This window comes from Vulpes vulpes, chromosome 2 (genome assembly GCF_048418805.1).
Source record: "Vulpes vulpes isolate BD-2025 chromosome 2, VulVul3, whole genome shotgun sequence".
Classification (NCBI taxonomy): Eukaryota; Metazoa; Chordata; class Mammalia; order Carnivora; family Canidae; genus Vulpes; species Vulpes vulpes.
The window spans coordinates 95,745,830-95,753,823 of NC_132781.1; the positions used below are offsets into that span (position 1 = coordinate 95,745,830).

General features: G+C 33.6%; 1 long non-coding RNA gene across 1 annotated transcript; it reads right to left on the minus strand.

The window, feature by feature from the left end:
* Positions 1-260: 260 nt before the first annotated feature.
* Positions 261-4,188, minus strand: LOC140597907 (uncharacterized). Its single transcript, XR_011999947.1, has 2 exons — positions 857-4,188; positions 261-381 (listed from the first exon to the last, which is right to left on the minus strand). It is a non-coding gene; the product is annotated as an uncharacterized lncRNA (long non-coding RNA).
* Between the last annotated feature and the right edge of the window lie 3,806 nt (positions 4,189-7,994).

Sequence of the window (7,994 nt, forward strand, 5' to 3'; positions counted from 1 at the left end):
TTAGCTAATGGGTTGTTTAATTTTCTTTATTGCAGATTACAAAGCAGATGAGTGTTAATCTTAGTTTAGTTAGAGCTCTTTGTTTAGACACAGGACTGACAAGTTAATATCTGATGCAGGAGTTAGCGAACTTTTTCTTTAAAGGATCAGATAGTAAACATGTTCAGTTTTGGGGACCTTGTGACCTCTGTTGCAACTATTCAGCTCTGATGTGATAGGATGAAACTGCCTTAAACAATGTAAATGAATGAACATGGCTGTTTTCCAATAAATCTTTATTCATAAAAACAGGAGGCAGGTGGAATTTGGGCCATAGTTTGCCAGTTCTGTGATCTGATATTTTCCTGTAGAAGACTGGACATAGTTCATCTTGGGTATGACCTTTAATGGAAAAAAACACAAATCTTTATAATTTCACACTTATTTGCCTGTATAACCCTGAGATCCTCTCCAGACTATAAGCATCTTAATGGCAGAGCTGATTTACTTCACTTCTGTATTTCCCATGCACAGTATAGTGCCCATCACTAAATAGATATTTAATTGATATTTTAATTGATTGAAGCAATCAAGTCTGCCTTAAGTGCAATAAAAAATCTGAAAAATCTAGAAACAAGGTAAGTATTCAAGGGTCCCTTTTTATACAATAATAAGCATACCAATAAATGTTTCTTTTTGCCTTCGGAAACATTTTTATTCCTGCAATACCCAAAAAAGCTCTTGATTGAAACCTTGTATTCAGGGATTCCATGTAGTGAGAGACACACAGATCAGATAGGTTTATGTCAGAGAAATATCAAATACAGTGTGTGGAGCACTAAAATCCAATTTGGCATTATTGTAAAGATTCTCCTACCTGTGACCATGCAGAAACAACTTCCAGGGGCCTGATTCCATTATTAAATCCTTTTGTGGGAGCAATAAATATGACCAGGATGTAGCAGGTTTTCTTTAAGTTCCAGTGACAGCTGATGGGCAGAAAATGTTGACTGGAAAACTTTACAAGGAGAAAGTGAATGCCTCATTCTAAGAGTAAGTTTTACAATTATCGTTGAATAAAGAAAGGCAAGTTGCAGATCCACCAGTGACAGTAAAGGATGGCACAGATGAGCAAACTCCATATTCACATTCACTGAAGTTTTTCCAGTTGTCCAATAACTGCTACAATGAACAAAACAACTTGTGGGATTGAAAAGGTAATTTTATTTTTTTCTTAATAGTCTCTCCTCCCTTACTTTGTGGGTCTCATTTGTCTTCTGCCCTGACTGAAATCTCTGGGAACCCTTATCTGGTTACTCCTAAGAAATAGAAATTTTTACTCTCATTTAAGTCATAACCAAAATTCATTTCTGAAATTAAAAATGTCTTGTCTCTACTAGATAACTTTCTCTTCTAAAACAAGCCCAAAACTGGACAAACTATATGAAACAACAATTTTGAAGGCATTGGACATCAGACATGAAGGACAGTGAAGATGAGGAGAGACAAAATAAGTGAGATGAGCCCTCTGATTGTTACAGTAGCCTTGAGAGAATTCCCAGGCTGTAATGCAGGTTGAGGCAACTCAGGCAGAAACCGAGGACATTTGGAATTGAAGAGATAGAACTGGGAGTTCCAGGTGACCAAATCAGCTGCGTATAGAACAGAGTCCTGGAAAAGAGAGAGTTGTACAAATAAACAGGAGGATCCATTTGAGTTTTTAGCAGAGCACTGATCAGTATATGTATGTGAGAAAACAATAAACCTGAGTTCAGGGAATGAAACCACCTGAAAGGGTTGCCAGGAACATTATGTGGCAGTCAGTCAATGTCGGAATAGTACCTGTCTCATCAGCCAATGTGGAAAATTTCACAATTATGGGGTGCTGGGCAGAGAGCTCAGAAATATCTTGCCTCAGTACAGTGGAATAATTATCCTTAAAATAAACAATGTCTCATGTACTCGAAAATTAAAAAAAAAAGTTGAGACATGGAAGATATAAACAAAGGTGTAAATAAAACTTCTTAGAGGTGAAAACTACAGTGTGTTAAAAAAAACTATCCTGAATTGGATTCATGGAAGAGTTGATATCACAGAAGAAAAGATTAGTGAGTTTGAAGGCATAGTAATAGACAATCCAAAATAAAATATGAAGAGAAAAAATGAAATTTTAAAGAATTGTGCAACTGTGAGACAACTGAATATAATTTAATATACACATAGATGTAGTTCCCAAAGGTGAAGTGAGTGGAAAAATATGTGATAAAATAATGGCTGACCATTATCTGAATTTGATGAAAACTGTAGACCTGCAGAGCTAGGAAATTTTATAAATCCCAAAGAAAGGAATAAAGAGCACTGGAAATGATAACTCTACCAGTCAATGCATAAAATGTTTTCCTTATTTAAATCTCCTAAAGATATAATTGTTTAAACAAAAATTATAATGTACTGCAAGGTTGATTTTATATTTATAATATGTATATATATATAAAAATGTAACAAAATAGCATAAAGATCAGGAGAGGAGAAATTAAAGTATAATCTTGTAAAGCTGTTATACTATGTTTTTTGTTAATATCATGGTATATTTGAAAGTAGGTTGTGATAAATTAAAATGAACCCTAGAACAATCACTAAAATATCAAAATGAAAAATTATAATAAATAAGCCAGAGATCAAATGAATTCATAAGAATATTCAATCTAAAAGAAATTAGGAAAAGAAGAAAAAGGAAACAACAAAAAAGATGAGGTAAATAGCATGACTTAATCATATCAGTAGCCATATTAAATGCAAATGACATGAATACCTTCCAAAAAGGCAGATCTTGAAAGATTGGATAAAAAAGCAAGACTCATTTTATATTTTACCTTCTAGAAATCTACTTTAAATGTAAAGACAAATAGATTAAAAGGTTGAAAATATATATAATGTTCATTATAAAAGATCATCTTCCCCTCAAACTTTCAAAAGACAGTTTCAGAGTTTCTGTAGTTGTAATTAACAGAAAAAACAACAACAACAACAAATCAATGAAGAAGAAATGACACCTATCATTTTAACAAGTATAAAATAATTGTTAAGAAAATAAACTCTTGGGTAAGAGTAATGGTATTCGGAATCATCTTCCTCCCTTGACAGCTCCTCTGACCCTGAGTATCTTCACCAGGAAAATAAAAGTTGTGATGGTCCCCATGTCAGAGTTTTTTTGTGCATTAAGGGAGTTCACTTGAATATGTAACATGTCATGTTGCAGTTATTGTCATTATTACAAAACAGTGGCCTGGAAGCAATATAGGTCCTTCATTATAAAATATCTCACTTCTAATAGTTAAAAAAAAAGGAAAATATATATAATGTTAACAAGAATCAAAATAAAGTGTCTCTTAATATGAGACAAAATAGATTTCAAAGAAAAGAATATTCTTAAGGATAAATTCCCCTCATAATGATGAAGGGTCATTTAGTAAAAAGGACATACTAATATGAAATGTTTGTTTGCCAAGGAACAGAGCACTGAAATACATGAAACAAAAACTTGCAGATCTTCAAGGAGAAATAGACAAATCCATAACTGAATGTGGAGATTCCAGTACTCCTCTCTGGATAGATAATTGCTTGAACAATTAAATAATCAGCGAGATATTGACTTGAAAAGCAACTGTCTAATTAACACTTACAAAACGACTCCACACAAGGGTTGAATGCACATTCTTTTCAAGTCTTATGGAACATTTGCCAAGATATACCGCATTCTGGACCATATAATACAAGATTAAATAAGCTTAAAATGATTCAAGTTGCACAAAGTATGTTCTCTAACTATAAAGAATTAAATTAAATTAATTATAGAGAATTCTAATTAAACTAGAAATCAAGAAGAAATATCTCTGAAAAATCTTCAAGTATTTGGAGACTAAACACATAATTCTGAACAACTCACATGTCAAAGAATTAATCAAAAGAAAAATTTGGATTTTTTTGAACTAAATAAAAATGAACGTACATTGTCTCAGAATTTATAGCATAGGGTGTCTTTAGTAGAAGAAGGTTTCAAATCAATGACTTCGGGATCCCTGGGTGGCGCAGCGGTTTGGCGCCTGCCTTTGGCCCAGGGCGCGATCCTGGAGACCCGGGATCAAATCCCACGTCGGGCTCCCGGTGCATGGAGCCTGCTTCTCCCTCTGCCTGTGTCTCTGCCTCTCTCTGTGTGATTATCATAAATAAATAAAAATAATTAAAACAAACAAACAAACAAACAAATCAATGACTTCAGTTTCCTGCTTAAGAAGCTAGAAAAAGCAAAACAAAATAAACTAAACCTGAAGTAAGCAGAAGGAAGGAAATGGAAGAAGCAGTCAATTAAATAAAAAGCAGGAAATTAAGAGAAAAAAAAATCAGTGAAATCAGAAGCTGGTTGGTTGAGAAGATCAATAAAATCAAATATCTACCAAGACTATCATGAAAAAAGGAAAGAAATTACCAATGAAAGAAATGAAGTGAAGATCATCACTTAGTTTGTGATTCTGGGGTCCTGGGATCCAACCCTGCATTGAGCTCCCTCCTCAGCAGGGAGTCTGCTTCTCCCTCTCCTTCTGCCCCTCCGCTGCTTGTGCTCTCTCTCTCTCCCTCTCTGTCAAATAAACAACTAAAAAATAAAGAAATATGCAAACTTAGCAAGGTTGCAAGATACAATATCTGTATACAAAAAAATCAATTGTATTTCTATATACTGCCAATAAATAGTTGGAAACTGAAATCAAAACAATTATAATAACATCAAAATAAGAAATACTTGGGAATAAATACTACAAAAATGTGTAAAACACATACTGAAACCTATAAAATATCACTGAGGGAAATTAAAAACCTAGGAGAATGAAGAGATGTACTTTATTCCAAGGTCTGAACACTCAATATTGTTAAGTCGATATATAGATTGGAAACAATCCCAGTCAAAATCACAGCAGCCGCTTTGTAAAAGTTGACAGGTTGACTCCAAAATTCATATAGAAATGCAAAGGATCTGGAATAACTGAAAAAGAAGAGCTAAATTGGAGACTAGAGTTATTTAATTTCAGAACTTATTATAATGCCAAAATAATCAAGAATTTGTGATTAATGGCACAAAGATAGACAAGTTCCAGAAATAGACCCCCACAGACAATCTTTTTGATGCTTTTTAAATAGATTTTCTTTCAAAGCAGTCTTTTGGTTTACAGAAAGATTAAGTGGAGGGGGGTGGGTGGCGCCAGGGTGGCTCAGAGGTTGAGCATCTGCCTTTGGCTCAGGTCGTGATCCCGGGGTCCTGGGATTGAATCCCGCATCAGGCTCCCTGCACGGAGCCTGCTTCTCCTTCTGCCTGTATCTCTGCCCCTCTCTCTCTGTGTCTCTCATGAATGAATAAATAAATAATTTTTTCTTTAAAGAAAGATTAAGCAGTAAGTACAAAGTTCCCATAAACACTTTCACAGGCTCCTCCTTGCTCTTTTTCAAATTTCCCTATTATTAATGGCTTGCATTGGTGTGTAGTGCACTTATTATAGTCAATGAGCCAATATTATTCATTTTTTGTTAACAAAAGTTCATAGTTTACATGAAGGTTCACTTTTTGTGTTACACGTTCTATGAGTTTTGACAAATGTGTAATGGGCATGTACCTACCATTATAGATTCATATAGGATAGTTTCACCACCCTAAAATCTCTCTCCTTCTTCCTGCAACACTGGAGAACAGTTTTTCCCAATCTCTCTCTATTTTTCCATCTCCACAGTTTTGCCTTTTCCAGAATAACATGTAGTTGTAATTATACAGTATGTAGCCTTTTCAGATTGGTTTCTTTCACCTAGCAATATGCATTTCCTCCAGGTCATTTTGTGGCCTGACAACTCATTTTTTAATTACTGAATAATATTCCACTGAATGAATGTATTACAGTTTATTTATCCATTTACCTGCCTAACGACATCTTGGTTGCTTCCAAGTTTTGGCCATTGTGAATAAAGCTGCTATACATATTTTTATACATGGTTTTGTATGTATATTAGTTTTCTACTCAATCAGGTAAGTATCAAGAAGTGTGATTGCTGGGTCATATGGTAAGTGTATTGTGGTTTTAATTTCCAATTTCCTAATGACATGAGATGCTAAGCATCTTTTCAAATGCTTATTTTCTAACAGCATATCTTCTCTGGTGAGGGGTCTATTCAGGTATTGGCCCATTTTTTAATTGGGTTGTTTGTTTTCTTTTTGTTGAGTTTTAAGAGTTCTTTGTGAATTTTGGATACCAGTCCTTTGGCACACATGTTTTGTCAAGAGTTTCTCCTGGTCTGTGGCTTGGGTTTTTTTTATTTTATTTTTATTTTTAATTTTTTAATTTTTATTTTTTTTTTTATTTTTCCTCTTAACAGTGTCTTTCATAGGCCAGGAGTTTTTAATCTTGATGAAGTACACATCCATTTTTTTTCTTTCATGGATCATGCTTTTGGGTTGTATCTAAGAGATCATTTCCAAACCCAGGTCACTTAGATTTCTTTAAGTTATTCTGAGAATTTTACATTTTTTCAGTTTATGTTTAGTTTTATGATCCACTTTGATTTTTTTTTGAATGGTATGGTATGGGGTTAGTTTTTTTTTTCTTTTTTGTATATGGATATTTAGTTGTTCCAACACCATTGTGGTAAAGGGTATCTTTTCTCCATCTAATTGCCTTTGTTCCTTTGTCAAAGACCAAATGACCATTTAAGTATGGGTGTATTTCTGGGCCTACTGTTTGGACTCATTGATCTATTTGTCTGCTAATTGATTTTTGAATGTACCTGGAATAAATCCTATTTGGTTGTCATGTATAGTTCTTTTTATGCATTGTTGGATATGATTTGCTGATATTTTAAGATTTTTGTGTCTTTGAGACATATTGGTCTATAGCTTTTTTTTCTTGTCTTTGTCTGGTTTTTGGTGTGAGGGTAATGCTGATTTCATAGAGTGATTTAGGAAGTACTTTCTGGAAGATATTATAGAAAATTAATATAAATTTCTTCTTTAAGTGTTTGGTGGAATCCACTAGTGAACCCACTTGGGCCTGATGCCTTCTGTTGGAAGCTTATTAATAATTAACTTAATTTCTTTAGTAGATAGATTTAGGCCTATATTCAGATTCCGTTTTTCTCCTTGTGTTGGTTTTGATGGATTGTGTTTTTCAAGGAAATGGTCTATTTCATCTTGGTCATTAAATTTGTGGACATTGGATTCTTAATATTTCTTTATTATTCTTTTATTGTCCATAGGACTGGTAGTGGGGTCCCCTCTTCCATTTCTGATACTGGTACTTTGTGTCTTCTCTTTTTCACTCTTTGTCTCTCTTCTTTTCCCCCATGTTAACTTGGTAAGAGATTTATAAATTTTAACAGTCTTTTAAAAAAAAGACTTTTGTTTCATTGATTTTGCCTATTGATTTCTTTTTTTTTAGTATCATTGAAATTGATATTGAAAAATTTCCAAAATTTTGATAAGCCGATTTCCTGACCATAAACCATCCTCCCCATAAAACATCTGCCCATGGCCACCCAAAGATTTTTGAGTAAGTTGCAGAACTTATCTGATTTGAAATCTAACTTTCCTTTCTCTGTGCTCTTGTAATGAATAGTGAAATGTTGAAAGGGAGGGAAAATACGGTTTTTGCTTTTGAAGTGATATTTTTTTTCTAAGTTTTATATTTAAAATTTAGATGGGGATGAAGGAGTGGATTTGTTGTAATGAGCCCTGGGTGATGTCTGGAACTATTAGATCCCTTTATTCTACATACTAATGTGACACTATATATTAACTAACTGGAAGTGAAATAAAAACTGAAAAAAATAGAATATATTTTTAAAAAGCATTTTTGGAATGATTGATACTATATCTTCATTAGCACTAGAAACACCTGACATTTATAGAGAAACCATTCTGTTTTCTCATTTCTATAATCTCTGTAATTTCCTACCTCAGCCTTCTTTTTAGTGCTTAAAAA